This window comes from Lissotriton vulgaris, chromosome 9 (assembly GCF_964263255.1).
Source record: "Lissotriton vulgaris chromosome 9, aLisVul1.2, whole genome shotgun sequence".
Classification (NCBI taxonomy): domain Eukaryota; kingdom Metazoa; phylum Chordata; class Amphibia; order Caudata; family Salamandridae; genus Lissotriton; species Lissotriton vulgaris.
Window position 1 is genome coordinate 943,276,747 of NC_141697.1, and position 10,134 is coordinate 943,286,880.

The 10,134-nt window shown below is 47.0% G+C and overlaps 1 protein-coding gene across 1 annotated transcript in view; it reads right to left on the reverse strand.

Moving 5' to 3' along the window:
• RBM5 (RNA binding motif protein 5) overlaps positions 1-8,834 on the reverse strand; it is a 242,450-nt gene extending 233,616 nt beyond the window's left edge. The window contains exon 1 of the mRNA XM_086938797.1: positions 8,703-8,834. The gene's annotated coding sequence lies outside the window, so the exon portion shown is untranslated. The remainder of the gene's footprint in view (positions 1-8,702) is intronic.
• Positions 8,835-10,134: the final 1,300 nt, after the last annotated feature.

A 10,134-nucleotide genomic window follows, 5' to 3' on the forward strand; every position in this document is an offset into this window, starting at 1 on the left:
TGGTACATTCTCCTTACGGACAATGCACTGAAGGACGACTTACTGCCACACCCCTTAGTGACCTTCAGTAGAGCAAGGTCGTTGAGGGATATGCTGGTGAGAAGCCATTTAGAGAAACCCAATATCAAGACAAAACACCCTGAGGGCTATGAGGGGCTTTTATCCCTGTGGCCGCTGTAAGGCCTGTGTAGCAAGTAGAAGGGTCCTCACCTATGATATACAGGATACAGGGAGATCCTTTAAGATATTGAAATTTATTACCTGCAGGTCTGCCCGTGTGGCTTACGCTACATTGGGAGCACGATCAATCAATGAAAGATGAGAATACTTGAGCACCTCCTGGCTATCGATAAGGCCGATCCGGCATATCCTGTGGCCCGGCATTTTGCAGAACAGCATGGGAAGGACAGAAACAAACTACAGTTCTTCGGATTGGACTCTGTACCACAGAATGCCAGGGGAGGGGACCGCTTGAGGCGGCTGAGGAGGCTCGAATCTAGATACATTATTGATTTGTCGACCAAATATCCCAGATGCTTAAATAGTGGTGAGGAGATGGCAGTGCACCTAGGGAAATGATTAGAACTTACAGATTGTAAATATGAATGGTTTGACGCTATAGGACTCTGCTGTATGAAATACTGATTTTTCTATTGAGATCTTTTGCACAATAGTTTTCCTTTTATCTGATGAGTTTTGATAATGGGAATGAGCGGATTTATTGGATCTATGAATTGAGTAATGTGTATATATAATTTTGGTAACTGGTTGAATACTGTTGATTCGGAGATATTGATATTAATTGGATGAATTATTGTCAGTTTCACTTGGAATGATAAAGCTAACATTTTTGTGTACTAACTTTCGAAGGACATTAGCCGATCCACGGCAAGATAATTTGGTATTTTCCATTTTGTATTATTTTATACCCACTGCATCTTAATGAACCGACTCACGGTTTAACAATTATGCTTATATGCGCATCCAACAACATACTCTAAGATGGCATCTCGTTTGACACAGAGGGGTTAGTCCCTTGTTTGTTGCCACAAAATTGTAAATGCTTTATCAGTAGTGCATGAGCTAAGTGTCATTGACACTGACGAAGGCTGAACACCGAAACGCATTTGTTGTTATTCGAATAAAGACCCGTGGAAATCTGCCACCTCCAGAGTGCTGTTTTTCCTAAGGTAACTATAGGAAAATGGAGTGTGTATGTATATATATATATATATATATATATATATATATATATACACACACACACACACACACACACACACACACATACCCCCACTTCTCGGACTGTTCCCAATAAAGAGCACTCAAAGTTATTTAGCGCAGTTCACATGCCATATTTATTCATAGCACTGCAGTTTCCAAAAAGGTTAAACAAACGCGTTTCGACGTTGCCGCCTTAGTCAGTGTAGACCTCAATCTCATTGCGGCGGCCATCTTTCAATGATCAAAAGTACTTTGTACATGTTAGTATATTCATCTACATTCAATCATTAATCAATATATTTAAGTCCTTGATCATAATAGGACTACATTTCATTATATCATGATCTTTTTAGTTTGAATGTAATTTCACGATTTACTATCACATTACATCTTGTTGGCCTAGTTTGTTTCACCATTATTTTGCGTTCTACCTAAGAAATATTGCCCTGAATGGGCCTATATTATTTGTTCTTCTAGGTTGAGCGCAGCATTATATTTATCGGACTCGGGTGAAGGAGTTCAGTTTAGGGTATAAAACAGAAAAGGGATATAGGTAATAAGGTATTGTTGATACTTTTATTTTTACCCTTCACATTAGATTAGCTCTATCCTATGTGTACCCACATTTCTTCTTCATTGTTAAGACCTCCTGGAGTCTTTGTCTGGAGCATTATGATGAACCTGGATTCCAAAGTTCGACGTTTTTTTCACCCAGTCTCCCCCTCGTTCTGTTTTTACCATCTGATCTAGGATAAAGAAGGTAAGTAAATAGCTGTTGATTTTATGCATTTCCTCGAAATGTCGCGCAACAGGGTAGCTTTGGTCCTTTGTGGTGATTGCTCTCATGTGCTCCAAGATTCTTAGTTTGGTTTGTTTTGTGGTACTTCCCACATTTTTTCCCACATGGGCACACCAGGCAATACACAGTGAACTCTGAATTGCAATTCAGCAATTTTGATATCACGGTTTTGCCTGCTTTTCCTGGTATTTGGTAGTCTGACTTTGTGCGAATTCTTACAGGCCTTGCACTTCGTACATGGGTAGAATCCCATAACTGGTGCCTTCCTTTTTCTTTTGCATTCATAATGAATATTGACCAGGTGATCTTTAAGAGAGTTTCCTTTCCTATAGGTCACTAGCGGGTAGTCTGATAGTAATTTGCCCACCAATTTCATTTTTTTTTAAGGATTTGAAACACCTCTGAAGACTGGGTGTTTGCCTTCAATCAATCAAGGTGTCTCAGGAGGGGGGTGATGTGGCTTCGGCGAGGGATGTTGAGGATCAGTCGGGCGGAGGCGTTTTGGATGCGGTGTAGTCGTAGGTGTTTGGCAGAGATTCCTGCGTAGAGTGCGTTGCTGTAGTCCAGTCTGCTGCCAACGAGGGCTTGGGTCACCGTTCTTCTGGCTTCGGCCGGGATCCATTTGTAGATCCTGCGGAGCATGCAGAGGGTGTTGTAGCAGGCAGAGGAGATGGGGTTGACCTTCTTCGACATGGAGAGAGAGGAGTCGAGGATGAATCCTAGGTAGCGTGCGTGGTCTGTGGGTGTCGGAGCTGTTCCCAATGTGGTCGGCCACCAGGAGTTGTCCCAGGCAGAGGGGGTGGGTCTGAGGATCTCTGCCTTGTCAGAGTCAAGTTTCAGACGGCTGCTCCTCATCCACTCGGCGAGTACCTTCTTTCGTGGAGGTTGGTTTTGGCGGTGTCCAGGTCCTTGGTGAGTGAGAGGATGAGCCGTGTGTCGTCAGCATAGGAGATGATGTTGAGGCCGTGCTGGCGGGCCATGTAGGCGTTGAAAAGGTCGGGCTGAGGGATGAGCCATGGGGTACGCCGCAGATGATGTCGGACTCTCTGGGTTCTGCCGGAGAAGAAGGACGTGGTCGGGTCCATGGTTTTTTCTCGGATTCCGGCTTCTTGGAGGCGGGTCTTTAGTGTGAGGTGGCAGACTGTGTCGAAGGCGGCTGACAGGTCCAGGAGGATGAGGGCCGATGTCTCGCCGTTGTCGAGTTGGCACCTGATGTCGTCCATGGGGGCGATGAGGGCTGTCTCGGTGCTGTGGTTTAGTCTGAAACCGGATTGCGACGGGTCTAGGATAATGTTCTCCTCGAGGTGGCGGGTCAGTTGCATGTTGACGATTTTCTCAATGACCTTCGCTGAGAAGGGTAGCAGGGAGATGGACCGGACTTGGGTTTCTTGAGGAGGGTGTGGATTCTGGCATGCTTCCAGCTTTCCGGGAATGTCGCTGTTTCGAAGGAGATGTTGATGACCTTCAGTAGTTGGGGGTGCGATGGTCGTGTCCGCTTCGTTGAATATGTGGTGTGGGCAGGGGTCCGATGGTGATCCTGAGTGGATGGAGTTCATGGCCTTGCGAGTCTCATCGTCGTTGGACCAGAAGGTCAGGTGGTTGGTGCTGGTGGTGTTCGAGGGGGTGTTGGGAGTCTGGCGCTGTCGGGGTGGTAGTGGTGTTGAAGCTTTCGCGGATGTCTGGTATCTTTCGGTGGAAGAAGGTGGCCAGTGAGTCGCACAGATCTTGTGAAGGCGGGATGTCGGTGTTGGCGCTGGGGTTGGAGAGTTCATTCACTATGTTAAATAGCTCTTTGCTGTCGTGTGCGTTGTTGTCCAGTTGGGCTTTGAAGGAGGATCTCTTGGCTGTTCTTATGAGGTGGTGAGGTCTGCGGATGGCGTCTTTGTGGGCCGAGTGGCTGTCCGGTGTGCGTTCGTGGAGCCATTTCTTCTCCAGTTTCCGGCATGTGCGTTTGGAGTTCTGGAGCTCCTCTGAACTATGTGGCTTTCTTGCTGGTGTGGTTGTTGGAGAGTTTCCTGAGCGGGGCGAGGGAGTTGGTGCAGTTGTCGATCCACTGAGGTTGCTGGCGGCGGCGTCTAGGTCTGTGGGGTGGTCAGCTGGTCTTCGGTGACTTTGCTCCAGCAGCAGCAGGGCAGCTAATGGGTGTGGGGTTGGTTTTTGGAAGGTGAAAAGGGTGCAGCGGTGGTCGGGCCAGTGGAGTTCGGTGGTGTGGTTGAAGGAGACGTGGGTGCTTGTGGCGAAGACTGGGTCAAGCACGTGGCCGGCAGCGTGGGTGGGTGCAGTGACAAGTTGTCTGAGGGCGAGGTTGGTGAGGTTGTCGATGAGGGTGGCGGAGTTGGCGTTGTTGTTGTTCTCAAGGTGGAAGTTCAGGTCTCTGACGAGGTTGTAGTCTGTGGAGGCGAGTGCGTAGGTGCTGGCGATGGAGTCGCAGAACTGAGCTCAGGGTCCGGGAGGGGTGGTCTGTAGACGAGTGTTCCTCTGAGGGTGGTGTTGGGGTCGATGTGGATCCGGAAGTCCAGGTGTTCGGCGGTGTTAGGGTGCCGTCTGCGTGGGTGGAGCACTGGAGGGTGGACTTGTGGATGATGGCTAGACCTCCTCCAGTTCCGTTGGCGCGGTCCCTGCGGGTGATCTTGTAGCCGTCCGGGATGGCTATGGCGGGCACAGAGGAGTCGTTCCACCAGGCCTCAGTCAGGAACCCAACGTCTGGGGCGGAGGTGTCGAGCAGGTCCCAGAGCTCGATGGCGTGTTTGCGTGCGGAGCGAGTGTTGAGGAGGATGCAGCGAAGGTGGTTGGGTCCGGTCCTTGGAGGTTTGGTGGTTCTGTTGCAGGCGCGGCAAGAGAAAGGTCCGTGGGTGCGCTTCGGGCAGCCTGGAAGCAGCGGTTGTCCCGGCCGGTGCTGAGTGCGAGGAGAGTGCTGGCGTCGTATTGGAGTCTGGCGCTGTGGTGTGTGTGGGGTCCAGGGGTTCTGGCGCTGGGCGCGGACAGGTGCAGACTGGCTTGCCTCCGGCAAGCCAGCAGCTGCGATTTAAGGCAGGTAGGGAGGGAGGGGCAGCTGGGAGGCGGGAGCGGGGTGGCGAGCCGCAGGGGGATCAGCAGCGGGAACGGGCTGACAGCAGGAGGATCAGCAGCAGCGAGGCAGGCGCTGGGGCACAGGTGGAGCTGTGCGGCAGCAGGGGAGCAGGGTCAGGAGGAACATGTACACTCAGTTCAACAGGACTGAGTTGGCTAGGGTGAGAAGCCAAATTTTAAAGTCTACTTATGACTTATTGTGAACTCATATTAAAGTCAGTGTGCCTTTAAGGGTGAATAGCTAGTACACCTTGGTAAAGCTTTTATGTAGAAAGGCCTTTTGTTACCGGAAATTCACATACAGCTTTAGTAGGCAATAGTTTTATAGTGTTGGTTACCTGCTCTGGCAAGCCCTGGGGCAAAGAATCTGCAAGACACAGGGAGCTGTAAGACAGGCAAGGAAAATGGGCACCCAATACTTGGATTTCATAGTAAAAAAAAATCTGCTTTCATTTAGGTAATGAGAGCCTATTTTTCAATCTATAAATTTGAGTGCATTGAGCCCATCAGACACCCCCTGGGCCCCAGTGCCACTGCACGCAGAGCTTGGAGTAAGAATGAGTCACTTACGAGCACTCCCTTATATTCAAGGGTCCCAACTAAAGCCATCCACTTCAGGTTTGCATTAAGCAAGGTAGACTGTAGAAAATCTGAGATTTACCAATTTACTGCCAAACTTAATAACCAGTGACAAAGAAACTAAGACATACCAGAATCGTTATTTTAGCAAAGGATCATCTTTTGTGCTGTGTACCCTCAGATTTTTACCGTCCCTATTTTTGTTGGCGATACAACTCTGTGCACTTTACTACTGCTAGCCAGAAGTAATGGGTCTGTGCTCCCCTTTTAACATGATGAAATAGGTAGACACCCAATTGCCACATCTCACTTACTGCCCCTAAAACAGGGTGCATGGTATTTAAATGTAGGACATGTACAGATGTAATGTTGAAAATGTGCGTAAAGTTTTAGAACTCACTAAAGCTAGATCAGGTTTTGTAAGGCTGACTCTTCTATAGAAAAAACAGTGAGTTACATTATTACATGTGATAACGGTAATGTCAGTTTGGAAGCAATTAGAATTCTTTCAAAAACCTTGTGCTTCTTGACACAGTTTCTACTTAATAATATTAATCCCAGGTTCCTTCTGCTGCAATTGTATTGTTTAGTTTAGGAAACATTACTCCATTTATCTTGCATTTTACTATATGCTGCAGCAAGATTTGTGTCTGAAACCAAAAAGAGATGACCATATCTCTCAGATGTTTTTTGGGGTCCAATTGTGTGGCATAGGTGCTAGAGCTATTTTCAAAACAGGCTTCATCACTCACAAGGTCTCACACACCTTAACTTCACAACATTTGCCAGCCAAGCTAAAAAATAAATAAATAAAAAACTCTAGAAGTAACTCAGCCACATAGCACCAGAACACCATTTTTAGGTCGCGCCTGAGCCAATGTGCTTGCTCCGGCGAGATTATAGTAAGCGAAAAGAAAGTCTACCAAAACGGCTGCGGATCGCATACAGTTCATATGATCTATGCGCGTGCACACCATCGCCAGCCACATAACACACCACCATTTGTCTGGGCTTCTGCATCAGAGTTAAAAGGAAGCCACCCCCCTTCCCCCCCAAATCAGACTTGAAAGGAATGCGCTCCCGAACTTGCTGGCCTCGATCTTGTGAGCCTTTATTTACTTGTTTTCATGGTCTGTTCTTCATCCAGCTCTCTCTCTCTCCTTACCTCTGTTTCTTCCCCTCTCTCTCGCTTTCAACCTTGTTGTTTCATTTTGTTTGCCCTGGCTCTTCTCTTCCATACAGGCTCACTTCTGTTGCTCGATACTTTTGATCCTATGAATTTTGGCCTATCGCCAACCTCCTCCATCGCTGATCTTGGGTCTCAGCCCCCTCCTCCTATTTCCCCTCTCCCTCGCCTCTCCCGCGCCTATTGTTCCTGTCTCCTATTCATTCATCTTCCTCGTCCAATTTACCACACTCTCTTCATCTCGCAGACATACTTCCATTCTTGGCCAAGAAAATCATTGCTGTATTGATCTGTGCCTACTCGTCTCTCTTCATAACACATCCCAGGCTTTGTTAACCCCTTAAGTACGGGGTACGTTCAGCAGCCGGGGTACGTTATGCAGCGTGCACTACCTCGCAAGTGCTGCGCACGTCCGCTGAACGTTCCAATCTCATTCGCTCAATGGAACGTTCCCCACTATCGCGGAATTTGCGGCGCAGGCAACGGGTTAATCACGGTTGTATACATAACGAGGGTTTTGTTTACATGTCTATTATGAGGATACATCACTCTGGGACACCACCACACCACTACACCACTCGGGGACACCACATCATCACTCAGCCCAACCACATCACTGAGCATCACAACAGCGCTGCCCTTGCTTGCTACCAACAAGCATTGCCATAGTCAACAGGACTCGCATTAGGAAAGTGTAAGCTATTGGCTTTGTGAATAGCAATGCTATTAATTTAAATATTTTCAAAGCCAACACATAATAAAAAAAATGTCATTTACAATACCAACAGCTCACACTTTCCTAATGCGAGACCTATTGCATTGCAAATGCTTGTTTTTCTAGAAGCCCCCTCCTGTAAGGAGGATCCCATTTAGGATCTTTGGCTCCGGGATTGCACTCCATTGCCTCACTGCCTACATTCAATTTCAACTACAAACCTCTTTGGAAAGCATGTCAACTATTTTCTCATCTCTGCACTCAATGACAACACCCTACATACCCCATTTTTCACTGCTCCCACATTAGTTAGTTAAGCACACATTTCGCTGGAGTAGCTCTCGACCATGAGCCACTCTTCTTCCTACTCCACGCTGAAACCTCTTTTACTCCCATCAGATAATTATTCGCAACCGATGTGGACAAGCTTCGCACTAATTCGCCTTTGATCACTTAATACATAATGCCGGCGGAATATAGTATTCTTATGGCAAATGGTACTTCTATTCCAGAGTGCTCTAACATCTTCTGGTAAACTCAGCGATCTGTACGTCAGCATAAAGACCCCGTGCCTGGGAAATACTGTTCTGCACGTGCAACCTTGCATACACAAGGTCCGGGAAACAGCCGCACTCGCGGTCCAAGGTTCCAGGTTCTGTCGGGCTTAACACTATCAGTATAGGAAGAGTCCATCCAAATCGCACTGTATGGTGGAGCAAAATCTGACAAAACAACTCACTCCCCTGCATCCCGGTCATCAGCCCTTTACAAACAGCAATCGACAAAAGAATCCAGAAAAAAAAACTATACATACTACCTCCGTACATTATTGTGAAACACGACACCGAAAAGCACACCCCCACCACCTACCACCGAGTAAAATTCGAGAAAACAACCCACTCCCCTGCACCCAGATCCTCTGCCCTCTACAAACCGTGATCGACAAAAGAATCCAGAAACAAATATACGTACGTTATTGTGAAAAATAACACGCCAGGCACCCCCGGTCGTCCCCAATTGTTCGCGCTCGCCTAGCCCCTCCCCGAGGCCCTCACATCTAACTGCTACAAATAGACTAAGTCAATGCGAGCACCCTACGTCGACGCAATAAGAAATATTTAAACGATTACCTGAGCTTCTTTCCCGCAGGTGGACTCTATCTCACTCAACCGACCTTTCCAAGAAATGGCGGAGACCACAGTGTCAACGTCTCCTCCCCACAATGCAGCGCGCACGACAGCAAAGACAGCTGGAAGCTTCTAAAGCAATCACAAGGAACCGAAACGCGCTGACGTAAACGTCATGATGTCATAAACACCGCGGCCATCTCATAAAATTACGCAGACACGTTAGGAGAACGCATTTTTTTTCTCTTTTCTTCTAGTATGGCACCGCGATTATATTTATTTACTATTATTGTTACGTTTTGGCGTGGTAGTGCTTTATGAGAAACATTAGATCTATCGGATGTCACCACCTTTACTTATTATTTTATTTGCAGTTCATGGGCGATGACGCCCGTTCAGCTCAGTAGAATCGATGTGTTCGTCCTCATTCTCTCCAACATTTGGGGATTCATGGGGGGAGAGATTGAGGTACTCAAATCCGTCGACTTTTTTTAGATGGCGGAAGAAGGGAAAAGCTGGACCTGCCTGAGCCCTTATCCAAATTACGCTTTGCCATGTTGCCATTTTATTGCTCACTGGTTCTAAGTCTCCCAGGGCAGGTATTAGTATCTGATGCAGACTTGGTTTGTGCTTTGCAGTGTTGCCAGATTTTTAGACCCGTCCCAAAACCGCTCAAATGTAAGCCCAATCAGATCAGTTTCAGCTCAAACTCATAACTCTCAAATTATGCATAAATAGTCATCAGAAGCCAATTAAAGGATGAATCTAAATTCTATTCAAAGATATTAAAAGGGGGGTTATCTGGGCACCTGTGTTAATGCTACTCATTTTCATGACCCGTCACCACTGTGACATTGCAACTTTTAACAGGCACTGCTAAAGCTACAATAGTAGAAAACCCAGAGATTGAGAAAGGCAGGAATAGTATTATGTGCTAATTAAATACTGCTCCCTCTAATTTGTATTTTAAGCAACTCCCAAAGGTAATGCCTAGTAGCCCCCGTTTATCCCACAGCCCTCAAGCCCCCTCTCTTTTTCCCCGAATGATGTCTGACAACCTTCACTTCTATTTCATCCACAGCATATTTGTCAACATTTGGAAACAAGAGGGAGATTCAGAGACAAACCCATGTTAAAATAATGACTCCTTTAATTTGTATTTTGTTGGGCTGGGGGGGTAGGTACCTTAAGAGGTAATTACGTAAAATAGTACACTTTTCAGCTTCCAAAATGTGCAGTCATCTGCCTAAATTGAATAATAGTACCACCTATGGGAGAGGATGTGGCGTTACGGCCACAGCCATGTGTTGGAGGCAGCAGCAGTGTGCGCTTCCCTCACACAGAACAGGTAACACACAGACAGTAGCACAGCAACCTTCACTTATTTATTTGAGATTATTATATAGCAATAGCTAGATCCAAAGTTATCAGAACA